We start from the raw sequence: 14,734 nt of genomic DNA on the forward strand, positions 1-14,734 counted from the left end.
GAATTCCTGGATCCAGGAATCATTCCTGCAGGTACTAAAAATCAAGTCCTTATGAGAAAATGGTGTAGTATTTGTATATAATCAACCACATATTTTTGATACACTATAAATAATCAAAATGTCTTAATTCTGAAATATCGTAAAATGTGAAACTTTCTGAGAGTGGGCCTATGTCAAAAGGGGAACTTCTTATCACTGTGGTGTGATGGTTTGCAGTCAAATGCAGGTACATCAACATATTGTATAAAATTAACTTTGGGTTCTGTGTGCAAGGAAAGAAAACAGAATTTGGGGTTAGTTTGGGGCTCTTCTTTTTTTTAATAACACACACACACACACATATATGAAGATATCTAAATTTTTAAGATTCAAACCATTTCTGGTCCCCAGATTTTTGAAGAATGGCTACTGAAACTCTTGTTGATATACAAGAAATAAAAATAGATTTTATAATGTATTGCTCAGAGAATGACACACATACACATGTTTAATATAGTTGTAATTGTTTTTCTGAACATTTTTTATCCATGCTTGGCTGAATCTGTGGATATAGAGCTTATACCACAGAGGGCTAGCAGTGGTAATAATAATGAGGCACACGACAGCATCAGGCTTTGCAGCTGACAAAAACAGACAAATATGCTTTGTAGAGAAGGAAATGTGGAACAGTTTCCCCTCAGTCACTCCAAACATTTCAGCATGTTCTCTCTTTCACCAGAGGAGAGCATTTGATAGCTGGAATTAACTGCACTTATTTCCCTGTGCTGGCAAAAGGGTAGGAAGAAGCCAATGACATCTAGATTTTGAAGGACATCAGAAGTTAAACACAATCTACCAACCTTACTTGATAAATCTGGGAGTAGATCCAGAGGGGAAACCTGAGTTCTAATGTCAGTTTTTGCATTAAACGGAAATGATTAAGAAAGGGGTGATAGTATTAGTATTAAATTAAGTTGTGCATTAAAGCTTCATTTTTTACAAAAGAGATAGGCATGGCTGGAGGTTTAGCTTTTTCTGGGTAGCTATTACATTCTATACATCTCACATTCATTATTTTCTCTAATTAACCAATTAATCATCACAAAACGCTAGGAGGGCGATATAATTTCACCTATGAGTTGAGAAGTTTACAGTTTATACAAGTCTAGATTAATAATTAGTTGCTGCTGGAATCAAAATTTGACTTCAGACTCCAAATATCATGCTCAGAAACCAGTCTCACCCTCCAGATGAAAAACATTTAAGGAATATGGAAGCCAAAAAGAATGGAATCATGTCTTTATCTTAATATCCTATTTCCATTTCTTTTAAATGAATTTCAAACATCAAAGTTTGAAAACAGTGGCTTACTCCCAGTAAATAAAAGCCTAGAATATTTCTAATCTCCACAGTGGTACCTGCTTCTTCCTGTACCAGAATTGCTCTGAGTAAATTCCAGGGTTTTTAGGCTTTCTCCTCTCTCAAAATTTAAGCATTCAAGAGAAAAAAGGAAAATGGACTAAATATGTCATAGTTCTTCTTTTTTTTCTTTCCCTTCTCTGAAATCTTTAAAATGTCTGAGAACAGTAGCAGACACACAGGGCGTGGGGACAGAATCACTGAGTTACAGACACAATGCCAACCAACGCAAGCGCTGGAGTTGCTTCCATTAACTGCAGCAAGCCATGGCAAGCATCTGGAGGTGTCTGGGTTACTTGGTTTATATTGGCTTTTAGTGCACTGATCATATGGGGGATATATGTGATTGTCCTAGAAAAGTTATACTCAAGAGTAACCAGGATGGAGAGTGGGTTGATGCCATTAAATACAACTGTTTGATGTTTCATAGAGATATTGAAATTTTTTTTCTTAGCTAATTTATTGGGTTCTCTCTCTTCCTCCCTTTTTGTCTTTTCTCTTTTTTCTTCTGCCATGCTAAATATATATCAGACAGAGCTCTATGTATGCCACGAATAGTAACTTTTGGGTTCTCATAATAACTACAAGAGGGACATACTATTATTTTTACTTTATAGATCAGTAGAGAGCACAGAAATCATTAAATACTTATCCTTGGTCAAAGCAAATAGCATTTGAGCCAGAATAGGAACCATTGTAGCCTACTCTAGAGTGTATTCCTATAATTTACAATGTTATTTTGTCATGTAAAATTATAAATTGTATATGCTTTTTGTAGACTAGTTTGGTTAACCAACATTTTGTTCGTCCATTCTTTCGTTTGTTTGTTTGTTTCTAAAGGTCACTAAAAATACTTAGCCTAACCCAAAGCTCCTCATTGAGCTCTTAGCATACTTACATGCAAGAAGGAGAGGTGCAATGAAATGCCACATCCTTAACATCACTACCAGACTCTGGGTTGGGGAGGTCTTCTGGGTGACACTGTGTACCTGTTTTATTGGTCTGTCACTTCTTCCTCTCTGCTCGTTGGATCACCTGCTGCCTCCCAGTACTGCATGCTCCAGCCACACTCTAGCATTTCCTACCTTTTAGTCTGAGCCTGGACAGTGCACTGCCTGGGCATTCTTCCTTTTTAGACTTTGGAAACACGTTCTCATCGTTCTGGCCCTTACAGCCTTGTGTTTAGGAATAACACAACTTACTTATGAATCCTTTGTCCCCTCCAGACTGAACTTCCCTTGAGGAGTGTTTATTCTTTTAGTGTTATTTCCTGTAGAATGTATACATTAAAGACAAAAAATTAAACATATGAATCTTTTCCCAAGGAAAACTGCAATGTGAGGAAAGCCCTTTTTAATGTATATGATATTAAAGTCTGCTGGTAACTCCTCTTAGGAGAGAACTTTCTTTCACAGAGCTCATAATCCTTTTACTTTTAGTTAAGATGTTCAGCAATAAAGGCATGAAAGCATAAAGACAAAAGCATAAAGACTAGACAGTGAAAGACATACATACTAAAATAAACACATCATCTACAGTTAGTATGAATTGCCGCAAATTGTCAAGAACCTGTAGGCCATTACTTCCTATTACCATGATCCCTAGCATAAGATCTTTACTGGAAGAGACATGTTTTCGTAGAGTTTTTAGAACTTATGAAACCTCACAGGACAGTGATCTAAGTTTAAGTTTAACCAGGATTCCAAAGGTTGTCATAAAGAAATAACCCAGTGTCCAAGGTCATTGTCCTATCACAGAACTGTACCATCTCCTGTTTGACACCTTCTGCTTAATTAATCTCAGGATGAATGTTTCCCCCAGAGAGAAGACAAGCCCATTAAGCAGGAGAAATGAGCTTTGTAACCAAGAAATCTACTCTCAGAAAAGTAGACTATGTCTTCTCCAGCTTCTAGGAAATCAGCGCAGGGTCTGGCACACCCACTGGAAACCAGATCACAGGTTGGTACTTTCTATACCCAAGCCCTTGTACCCTTTTTGGATTAAACAAGACTAAAGACCAACTCTTTCTTGGAGGAATGGCTTTCTTCTTCCCTGTGCTGGTCAGGCAGTTTAAAGAAGGATATAATTTTCAGAAGCATTGTTTTCTTCCTGAGAGGGGGTGAAGGCAATCACCATCCTAGGACTTCTAAGAGAATTATAGAACCTAGGTTGACATTGAAATTCACTTGATGAGACTCATCTACTAGGCTTTGTGTTCTTTTGTGGAAGAAAATGCTTAGGACCCAGTGAGGTCCTTTCACCATAGATAGGATTGTTGCCAATTCCTTGGCTTAGGTACTTATGTACTTATAAACTTTATAGACCAGAAATATAAACCTGAGAACATATATGTAACAGTGATGCTTATCTGACACTTTGTCATGCTCAGAGATACTTTGAAAATTCAAGCAAAATAAGATAAAATGGGAAAAGGCCTCCTGTAGACTCTTTTATGTTTTTTCTACTATGTACTTTCTATTAATGGGATGGCCCAGATAAGTTCACACTAAAAAATAATATATAATATTGACACTGAAACTTAGTTACATTAATATTTCATTAAATATTGTGTTTATTTATTTAGTACATAAATCTATATTGGTTTGTACAATTTATTTAATTTTGTTTTATTTATTTTATTAAATCAGTATGACTATAACTAATGTGATTCATGGACAGATGATAAAACTATAGAAAGAAGAGCAGAATCATTAAATTGTTTTTTTTTTTTAAAACATCCACTAAAGGTGGTTTTGACTACACTGGGGGTCTATTTTATGAGAGAAGTCAAGTAATGTTCTGTGGTAGGAGATTCAGTAAGTAGTACTTTTTCTAAAACCAGACAAAATGTGGACTATAGTCAACCCCTCTTCCATGATCATAACACAGACCACAAACTTTTGCACACAATTTTGAAAACTAGAATTTTTCAAAACTCAACTGGTACCACTACCTGATCTAGCTTTTTTGGAAGCGAAATCAGGTCTGGATGAATACAAAGTTATTTATAGTATTTATTTATCCCACTCAGAGTGAATTATTTATACATTTCCTAGCAGAAATAGCAATATGATGAATGTGTTTAATTTGGGGATTCTGTCCTAGATCTGGAAGAAAGTGTCTGCTATGTCTTTGTTTTCCTTCTCTTATACTTACATACTCAGCATCTTCTATCACTTGGCTACAAGAGCTTTAGGGATTACAGAGAGGGTTGCAAACAGCTAACAACCCATCCCTGAGTGCCATCCAATCTTCTTGCCATCCAAAAAAATTGACAATGATTATCAGTTCAGTGTTTCATTCCTTATTTTCTGAAGCTAAGTTATTTTTATGGCTGTTTAGTAAATTCTCATGATCTGTTGCGGCCCGCCCGCGGTCCACAACACGAACGGTTCACTGAGAAAGGCAGTTCAGGCTGAAAGAGAGGTAACTAGACAGGGCGGAAGAAAAGAATGAAGCCAGGACAACGAGTTCTGATCGAGGCTCAATTTAATATTTCCAGACACTCAGTTTATAAAGGAAGGGGGAGGGAACCCAATTTCCCGCCAAGTAACTCAGGGTCCAGTAGCAGGACGAACACATGTGTGGTGTGACTCCAGGCAGCAAGGGCAGGTTCCAGCAGTGGGCGTGGCAGGACGAATGAGCCGGTAGCTCCACCCTTGAGCAGGCAGGTTCCAGGCTGGGGGGAAGGGAGGCCACAATGATCTACTAAAATACTGTCTTCGTCTATCCTTGATATGCCTATTCTATGTAAAGACTATTGAAGGGGAGCGATGATAAGTTTGTATTTTCTATTCTAACCCAACAATTTATAGATAAGGCATACATGTGACAGGAGTTTTGAGTGATGAAAAGTTCTAAACTCTGGTCAAGGATAGAAAATAATTTCTCTTTGATAGAAAACACTTTGGAGACAATGGCATATAGATTTTCCCTTGTAGAAAGTAGTGATGCTAAAGGCACAGTGAAGAGACTCATAGTTGTAGGTTTTTCCTAAACCCTTCCTCTTTTCTTCTCCATACTTTATTGTTTAGCAGCATATAATTCTACATGGAAGGTATACTGTTGAATGCCTTCTGTAATCAGAACTCGGATAAGGTGTCATAGAAGGAGCTAGATATGATTTGGAAGAATAGGAATCTACTTAACTAAATTTAATACAAAAATAATATATGTGGTCAAAAGTACATGAGTGAAAATATCCTAATGGATGGAGAGATGGCTCAGGGATTGTGAGCATGTACTGCTCTTGAAAAGGACCAAAAGTTAGTTCTTGGTGAACCCACAACTGCTTACAACTTCAACCTCAGGGCATCTGATACTTTCTTCCTGACTACATGGCAACTGCACTCATGTATCTATACCTACACACAGGTACACATATAGACATTATGAAATAAAACCACAAAAATATCTTCATGAAATCTACTACTTCATAAATAATAAATATATACTAATAATTTTTAAAAATTATTTTGAAATAGGTTTAGAAACAATAAATCTTTATTTACTGTTGACTCACATCCTCTTTCTGAATTCATTTATTTTAATGCTTATTACTAATTTTTTTAGTGAGAGTTCTTTGTCTTTGTATTAGTTTATAAGGGTTGAGAGCTAAATGAGGAGGAACAAGAGAGAAAGAAAGAGGGGTAGAGATTATCTCAAGTACTTGAGAACTTACTATATATGACAGATTGTCCTCATCTCAGCCCCTTGACTGCTGACTTGAGGTGCTCATTTTCATATACCTATAAATTTGTTCATTTGATCCTCTTTCTGGAATTAAAGTTGTTATCGTTTATCAATTGGAATATATCACTCCATTAATGTTTGGCATTTCTTTGTTGGTATTACGAAATGTATGTTATTCCAGTGTCTCGTTTTTCTCTAATGTATTCTAGGTTACACTGTTTCTTTGTTTCTAATAATTTTCATTTTTCTGCACAACTAGTTTATTATTTTACTTATTAATTTTACATAGCCTTACTTGTTAAATATGGGTTTAAGACTGGGATTCTACCTACTCTGATCTTTCTTTGAAATTTAAATGAATTTATTTCAGACATAGATTGCTATCTTGTTTACACTTTACCATTTGTGAATTTTCTCAAAGTATGGCCTTTCAATGTTTTCACATGACATTGATTTCCTTGTATACTTCCTAATGATCAATGCCAATTTCTCTTTCATGGGAAGTTATTTATTTATTTATTTCTGCATTTAAGCATATTCCATGGCATCATGGTTGCTTCTGTCAGCCTTTTGTTCTATTTCGCCCTACTTGCCTATTGGCTACTGTAGATACTTAAGTGGATATTAGATGACTTTCCTTCAAATAGTGATCCTTCTCTCTCTTTTCCATCAAGATATTCACACACACACACACACATGCACACACACACTCCATTTTATTTATAGTTTTAGGAAGTCTAAGAAACTCTCATGTAAATCACTCATGCTGACTCTGAACAGACTGCCTGATTTTATTAAAGGACTTCATAGGGGAAATTATTTGCATAATGAGATTCAACGCATATGCTAATATATGCCCATTTATAACTAGGTAGTACTTCTCAGTGAGAACATAGACCCTTAGGTATTTAAGAATGTGTTAAAGAACTCTGGGTAAGGAGTCTGTAGTTTGTCCTATATAGGTAGAAAATGTCTAGATGCTTAAGCAATCACAATGTCTACTCACAATTATCCTGAAGAATTTCTGCTTGAGTCCCAGATAAGTGACACACCTTAACTTTAGCCATCTTTAAGCATGTAATGGTGGCCCACTGAAGCTTTAACTGGGATTTACCAGTGAAAAATGATATTCACCATCTCTATATGTACTGGTTTGCATTCTGTAAAATTGAAAAACTTTAAACATTTTATGTTTTTAAAAATAATTTTAATTGGGATAGAATTACATCAGTTTCCCCTCTTTCTCTCTCCACTCCCTCCCAACTACCTTTCCTTAAATTCCTCTCATGCCACCCTATTTGTATACTTGATAGTCTCCTATCTTTAATTGATAGTTTCTTATCGTTACTTATACTTATTAGATATATGTATGTGCATACTCACATGGGCAAGCACATGCACACACACATAAATACAACTTTCTGTGAGCTTCTTTTATTTTTTCTGTGTATATGGCTTCAAGGTTAACTACTCTGCATCTATGCAACTTTATAAAATATTTGTGCTCATTACAAAAAGAGTTGAGTTTGTTATTCATATTTTTATTATTACAATTTTAGCAGTCCTAGATGATTGATGCTAGTCCATTGAACTAAGTGCTTCAAAAATTGTCTTCAACTATGCATTATCTTTCTATTCACTGATAACATCAAATTATAAAAATGTAAATTTTAAGTGAGCCTACCTTATCAACTTTCAAAATTGTATTTATTATGACTTCAATGTTGTATCTAAGAAACATGAGATACTGTGCTTCTAATAAAAAAAAGTACAAAAATATTTTCACTTCCTTTTATTGGTATCTGTGGTAAGGTTCAATATGAACTCTTATATTCTAGAGGCAGACCCAAACTAGTACTGTATTATATAATATTTTCATTCAGTACTTCATTTGTTTAATATTCAACCTAATTATATATGGGATAATTGGCTACTTTTCAATTAAGTGAAGGAAATGAATGGCCGTGCATGGAGCATTGCTCAGTGCAGACCAGTGTGTAAATCATTCATACAGACTCTCCACAGACTGCCGGATTCCTAACAGTTGTGCTGGGAAAGTTCTTATTTGCATAGTGACATTGAACCCATCTATCATCAAATGTCTCTTTGTAATTGAGTAGTACACATCTGTGTGGTCTAAATAAATCAGTGCGGAAGCAAATAGAAAATTGAAAATATGCTAGCATCTTATAAAAGCATCTTTTAAAGATATGTTTATTAAAACACCCAATTATCCTTCATATAACAATGGAAAGTTATGGAAAAAGTGTTTTCTAATATCACTTTAGGTTTTAGTATACATTTGCTTTCAAGATTCCAGTACTGAATAAGGCACCAGTTCACTCACAGTTTTAAAGAGAAAATAGAGAATCTGTTTCTCTGTGACCTAGAAAGACAAAGCTGCTTCTGTAAGATTATTTTTGGAGGAGACAGGAAAGATATTAATGAAAACAAAGTACTTCATAGTGTAGCAGTCAAATATGGAATATATATTCAATTTGAAAAGTGTAGGTTACTTCAATGTCAATTTATCTGTTGTATAAAAACTCTAGAAATCATGAGTGGGTGGAAGAAGAAAAAAACCCTAAATTTTCATCTATTTTTGGAAAGTCCTTGCCAACAATTTAAAGCATTGTTAGAAAATAGTTCAAATCAACATTTCCCTTAAGATGTGAATTATGTTTGAATGTGAGCTCCTTACACTACTGAAAACATTGCACTGTAAAACAACCCCCCAAGGTACCTGTTCCTTGGGAGAAAGGAGGCTTTGAAATCAGTAGGAAAAGCAAGGGACAAGCTGGGGTTTTGGCAACTATTTAGTCCCCTAACATGAGCTTTCCCCTTTCAGGCCAAGAATTCCCAAATTGTCAATAAAATATGCACAGAAAATGAACAACATGTTGAAATCTGTACCTTGTGGAGCCATGGAAGACACTGAGGCTCTTCATTCTGTTCCATATTAATCACACAAATAAGTCGAGGCACCTGTGCAAACAACACGTAGAGGTCATCAGAGAAGCTTGAGAACCAGCAAGAAACGTAGGATTTCTTTCAAAGGACTGGAGTTAGATTTGGATTTAATCAAATCTCTAGGAGTAAAGTGGGTTATCAGTGGAGCATCTGGCCTGCATGGAGGTTTTACAGTCATTATGAAGAGAGGGAGCAAGCAGGGACCCTGGTGAGATGCTTCAGCACACACACACAAAGCAGTGTAGCCAAAAATGGTGACCTGAGTTTGAGTCCTCGAAGCACAGGGTGGAAGGAGATGATTGACTCTTGCAAATTATTCTCTTACCTCTACAGCCCTGCCATGGCAGGCATGAAACCTCCCTCTCTCAGGTGAATGTTTAAAAGGGGATAGATCTGTATCCAACCAACATAATACAGGACCTCAAAATACAACAAGCCAGGAAGAGCAGGCTGTATAACGGTGTCTTGCTTTTCCTGAGGTGTCTGTTGGAAGTTGAATGTAGAAGAATTTAATATGCAAACCATATTTATGTTCTAAATGTGTTCTGATTTGAGAAACAGGTCCTAGCAGTAGGGGTTCATGTGGAAGACTGCAAGAGTTATGAGGGAAGTCAGCTGTAAAGGGAGGGAGAAAACCAGATGCTGCCTGCTAAGAGAAGTAGGGAGATCACAGGCAGCACAATTATGAAAAATAAAAATCACAGACATCCTGTTAACGTTTTATGGAAAACTCCAATATCTATGGCCATCCAGATGGCTTAGTGGTTAAGAGAGATTGTCTGGGTTTGGTTCCTAGCACTTACATACATGGTGGATTAAAACTACCTTTAAGCCCTGTGGTACCTTTAAGAACCATGGGATCTTGAGCATGTACATGGTGGACATGCAAGTTGTGCAGAGACATGCATTCAGGCTAAACACTAATACACACGCACACACACACACACACACACAATTTAGAAAAGAAAAAGAAAAGAACTCCAATGTTGTACATTGCTGTTTTTTTTTTTCTTCTAATTCTGATGAGGCATAGACGACAGACTCAGGTGATTTCATGTGAAATCTTAGTTGTTTAAATAAAGGCTAGAGTCTGTGATTGGGCAATAGAAGGGAAAGGTGAGGCTGGAAGAGGGACAGATGGAAAAGAAGAGAAAGACGAGGTTGAGGACAGAGGGAGAAGAAGATGGAGGAAGAAGAAGTGGAAGCAAGATGGAAGAGAAGCACGTGGATTGGAGAAACCGCAGGTAGCAAGGGATTTCATAGTTGGGGAACAGAGTAAAGTAGTGGTATATCTGCCCAATCCAGGTATGCCATTTATAAATATTATAGTTGAATTGTGTGTTCTTTGCACGGGCTTATTGGGGTTGGAGATTTACCACAACCCTCCAAGACAGCAGCTGCAGAGCATTATATATTGTCCCCATGAAGACTGGGTGGATCCCTTGTGAATGTGCTACCTGTCAGGAAGACATGGTCTATTATAAGATTCTTTTTTTTTTCCATTTGCCTTACTGTAACTCCCCTGCTGCTTTCCATTTCAGTGCTGGCTTTTGCAGAAAAAAGTATAATATGTCCCTTTCTGCAAAGGTGACCCCTGACAAAAGAGTAAAGATTTACCTGCCCCAGCTTTCCTTGCTTACCAGTCAGCATCTGCAAATTTTCTTCCTGGCATCATCAAGACCCAGCCTAAAATCCCTCACCCAAGGAGCTCAAATCCTATTAGCATATTCATTTCATTTCTTTTAAAATAAATGCAGTTCTACCTGATGATTAATAGAGACAGAGTAGTGAAAGAGCGAGCACTCTCTGCATGTACCAGGTTCTCAATACTTCCTCATATACCTATGAACTAATGGAAACTTGGTTCTAATGCCTGTATTAAAATGTTCCTAGGGGAAGACGTTTCATACTGGAAGACTCCAATTTTAGTTCTGAAAAATAACGAACAAAGGAATTTTCAGTATAAAAATGGCCGTGGTTTAATGTGCAAGAAGGATTTAAAGAGAGGAGGCCAGAGGAGCATGAGCGGCTACTTCTAGCAGGTTTTCCTGATTTAGGAAAGCAATGACTAAACCTGAGTGATCGCACACACAGGATTTCTAAGTTTATAGTACCTGTTCAGTTCTTTAATTTTCAGGAGCATCTACATTTTACACATTCAGAGTCCCCCTTTCTCTTTCTTTCTCCCTCTTTCTTGCCTCTATTACTGTGAAATTTCTTTTTGGATGATATGGTTAAGAAGTTGAGACATGACCTTTTCTGGTATAATGCTCAGACTGTTAATTGCATAATCATGGAGGCAAAGAAAGAAAGAGAGAAAAAAGAAGGAAGGAGACAAAACCCACTCAATTCCTTAATTTTATGTCAAAATTCCATATTTAGCAGTCATATTAGTTAGTTTTAAAATTATAGCCTCATTTTAAATCTATTGAATAAGTAACTGTTGGAGATAATTGATAAAAACCAACATAAAATTCTTCCTAATTGTTTTATAATTACAAAAATGTCTCTAATAGTTTTTAAAATGAACAAGACATATCTATTTTATGGAAACACGGAGAGAAGTTTACAGTATAACATATCAAATGATACAGCTGGAGGACATCTCAAGACGATTTATGGTCTGTTTTAAGATTTTGACACTGGAATTATGAAAGCTTAACTGGCCTCTGTGAAGCCACACATGTGCCTTGGAGAAGACAGGACCTGAGGCTGAAGGGTCACCAAACACTCAGGACAGGATCACAGACAGATGAAACAGCCTGCTTATGAGTCCTAGCACTGCCAGGCCCCTGGGAAACTTCACACACATCCAGACTCTTAAGTGCTCCTGGAAGGGTTCCAGAATAAATATAGACGCCTACAGAAAAGTTCAGTAGAATGTGAACACATTGCTTAGCATTTTGACACAGGGATACTGCATAAACGGCTTCATGACATCATCATATTGAATGCTAACAAGCCACCCCCAACCCCAGCCTTATGCCTGCATTTGGTAGGGTGAATAGGCTTCTTTGATTATATTCCTGCAGAATTGTGTCTCACTCTCATCACCAAACTTAATAAGAGATGATATTCTACTTTTCATTCTTGGCAAGGCATTATTCCGGAATGGCTATTATCCTGAATAGTGGCATGGTTGCTTTTGGGAATGTGTTTGGGTTTTGAGTGAAATAGGGTTTGGGTGTGAGTGCCTCAACATGAAGATACCCTTCTCTGAGCCTCTATTTCTTCTGTGAAGTAAAAATGGTACTGCCCAGTAGATATATGGATTAAAGGATATGTGTGAGGTCTCAGGCAGAGAAGGCGCTCAAGTAATCTCTTATCGCTAGGGCAGAGATAGCCCCTCATTTTTCTCGGAGAAAGTCACCAACCTTATACAAAGGGGAAAGGAACAAAACTCTAGGAAAGGTATTCTGCCTGAATAGTATCATGGCTGCTGTTGTCTTTTAACTTTCTGTCTCTGTGGCGTTTTCTGAAACATGGTTCATGTCATAGTGCATGTTATTCCGAGGCAGAAGCGCCCTCTAAGTTTACAGCCATAAGCATGGCGTGAGGCTTTGAAGTATAGGTTATCACTCTGAGCAGATCAGTGTACTGAGCCCTTTCCCCTGTTGCTGTCCATTTTTCTCCCTCCTGTTACATAAAGAGTTTTTTTTTTTTTAAGAAGAAAAAAAAATCACTTAGATACTTGATATGCAATGTGAGTCACCATCCTTCACTGTAGTGTAGGATTCTCTTTATCAGATCCTATTCCCATCAAGATGCTTATTGGCTAAGTACTTAGCTTTATCCTTTATACCATCAAAGGCAGATTTAATATTGTCATTCCAACACAATCCCAGATAATGATAAATACAGATAACAAGTATCATTAACCTTATAGGTTAGCTCACTGACAAGATCCAAGAGGGAAGAAGACATTAAAATGTCCAGGTCTAAGAAGATAATGACCTAACTCTGGGTGCCAGAAGAAATGCTTGCTTTCTGGGACATTTCAAGGGGGAGAGATTGCCTGACTTACAGAAACAGAGATTGGCTAGGAGAACAGAATGTTTTTACTTCTTGGAAGATAGTCTAAAACTTGGTGGTGGTGTGCTGGTTTATCTTAATCTTAGTGCTACTCAATTTATCTGCAGCCAATGTGATGAACTGCTCAGCAGTGATGGGAAATGGCCCGAATAAGATCAGGTGGATGTAAGCCTCTCCAAAGAGCTTCCCAGCGCACACTAGCTGAAGATGAGTATGTCACCTTCCCCTGCTCTTCTATCCTAATCTTCATCATGATTGCTTAGAAAGAAATGCCTTGTATGTATTCCTCTACCTAATCTATATTCCTGAAGTACAGTTAAAGTCCCTGTGTTAAAGTGTTGATTACCAATCTGTGTAATATTATTGAAAAATGGTGAGACATGGGTCAGAAGAAGGTAGATCACCAGGAACGTTTCCTTAAAGAAGATATTGAGGCTCCACCCATTAGCTGTATCTCATTCACATTCTGGTGTCTGTGGAATTAATAGCCCTGTTCACCTGATGGTTCTGCCTTGATGTACCATCTCATCACAGGCTCAAAGTGACGGATTGAAGTTCCCAACACTGTGAGACCAAATAAACTTTCCCTCTTGTAAGTTGATTTATCTTAACTATTATGTTACAGTAATAGAAAACTAACACAACTATTGGGTACTTTTCTATGTTTCTGAAATGCCTATTATGCTTTTAAAAATAATAGTAAGAATGTATAAAAAGCATATGTGACAGTATTGGTTTGACCGTTCAGAGAGAACAAACATATTATGAAGGAAACCAAAAGAAAATTAGTCAAGAGGTTGTTAAGTTTGGTTGAAAGTATGTATGGGATTATTTCAAGCCTATAAGCCCCTTCTGTCACAAATTAGTCTCTCTCTCTCTCTCTCTTTCATTTTATGGTATATGTTTATGTGTGACCTATTAAACATGTTTTATTTCTTTAAATTTTCCTCATACATATATTTTTAAAATAATTTTTATTTTACTTCTTTATAATTTTTGTTATATAATTAAGCTTGCCAAAATTTCAGGGAAATTAAGCAGTTCCAGCCTGGCTAATCAAGAGACCTAGGATAGAAAAAAAATCAATAAAATAATTTTAATCATATTCTTATATACTCATAGATCAGTGCCTTGCCCAATCAGCAGAGGGGCTTCTGCTGGCAGCTGATGTGAGCAGATATGGAGAGACACAGGTAAGCATTAGGCAGAGAGAAGAACCAGATTGGAGCTCTTCATTGGATCCCTCCCCTTGAACCTTGAGGAACCCCAAAGAAGAAGGTGAGGAGGTACTGTGCGAGTTAGGGAAGCTGAAAACACCTTGAGAGCACGACTTGAGGAATCAACTAAGCAGGGTTCATAGGGGCTCAAAGAGACTGAAATGGCAGTCACAGAGCTTGAGTGGATCACTGCGAGGTACTCTGAATATATGTTACTGTTGTTGGCTTGATGTTTTGGGGGGATTCCTGACAGTGTTACTGGGTATGTCTCTGACTCTTTTGCCTATTCTTGGGACCCTTTTCCTTCTTCTTGGTTGCCTCACCCAATCTTGATGAATGGGTTTTTATTTAGCCTTGTTGTACCTTGTGCTGTGTTCAGTTGAGGCTCCTTGGAGGCTTGCACCTCTGTGGGAGAAATGGCGGGG

The 14,734-nt window shown here is 37.2% G+C and overlaps 1 long non-coding RNA gene across 1 annotated transcript; it reads left to right on the forward strand.

The window, feature by feature from the left end:
* Positions 1-3,174: 3,174 nt before the first annotated feature.
* LOC115031295 lies at positions 3,175-14,413 on the forward strand. Its single transcript, XR_003836893.1, has 3 exons — positions 3,175-3,357; positions 13,200-13,303; positions 14,215-14,413. It is a non-coding gene; the product is annotated as an uncharacterized LOC115031295 (long non-coding RNA).
* Positions 14,414-14,734: the final 321 nt, after the last annotated feature.

The sequence above is a fragment of the Mus caroli genome, chromosome 6 (assembly GCF_900094665.2).
Source record: "Mus caroli chromosome 6, CAROLI_EIJ_v1.1, whole genome shotgun sequence".
Lineage (NCBI taxonomy): Eukaryota > Metazoa > Chordata > Mammalia > Rodentia > Muridae > Mus > Mus caroli.